Source organism: Nomia melanderi, unplaced genomic scaffold, assembly GCF_051020985.1.
Source record: "Nomia melanderi isolate GNS246 unplaced genomic scaffold, iyNomMela1 scaffold0014, whole genome shotgun sequence".
In the NCBI taxonomy this organism is placed as follows: domain Eukaryota; kingdom Metazoa; phylum Arthropoda; class Insecta; order Hymenoptera; family Halictidae; genus Nomia; species Nomia melanderi.
In genome coordinates, this window is record NW_027475130.1 from 4,909,656 (window position 1) to 4,910,610 (window position 955).

Consider the following 955-nt stretch of genomic DNA (forward strand, 5'->3'; position numbering starts at 1 on the left):
TGCTATTACAGATAGCGCAATAAATCAAAGTGCATTGTCTGTAGTTGGCCCTGGCGCATGACTCTGTGCAGCGGGAACGACCTCGGACCACCAGGGGCCGAGAAAATCACCGTCTCATGGGGCCGGACTGTCGGGGTCAGGGAAAAATCCAATATATATCTGGTGATATCTCGGGTGCTATTAGAGATACCGCAATAAATCAAAGTGAGTTATCTGCAGGGGGCCCTGGCGCATGAATCTGTGCAGCTGGAACGACCTCGGACCACCAGGGGCCGAGAAAACCACCGTCTCATGGGGCCGGACACTCAGGGTCAGGTGAAAATCCAATATATATATGGTGATATCTCGGGTGCTGTTACAGATTGCGTAATAAATCAAAGTGCATTGTCTGTAGGAGGCCCTGGCGCATGAATGTGTGCAGCGGGAACGACCTCGGACCACCAGGGGCCGAGAAAACTACCGTCTCATGGGGCCGGACACTCAGGGTCAGGGAAAAATCCAATATATATCTGGTGATATCTCGGGTGCTATTAGATATAGCGCAATAAATCAAAGTGCATTGTCTGTAGGAGGCCCTGGCGCTTGAATCTGTGCAGCGGGATCGACCTCGGGCCACCAGGGGCCGAGAAAACCACCGTCTCATGGGGTCGGACACTCAGGGTCAGGGAAAAATCCAATATATATCTGGTGATATCTCGGGTGCTATTACAGATAGCGAAATAAATCAAAGTGCATTGTCTGTAGTTGGCCCTGGCGCATGACTCTGTGCAGCGGGAACGATCTCGGACCACCAGGGGCCGAGAAAATCACCGTCTCATGGGGTCGGACTGTCAGGGTCGGGGGAAAATCCAATATATATCTGGCGATATCTCGGGTGCTATTAGAGATAGCGCAATAAATCAAAGTGAATTATCTGCAGGGGGCCCTGGCGCATGAATCTGTGCAGCGGGAACGA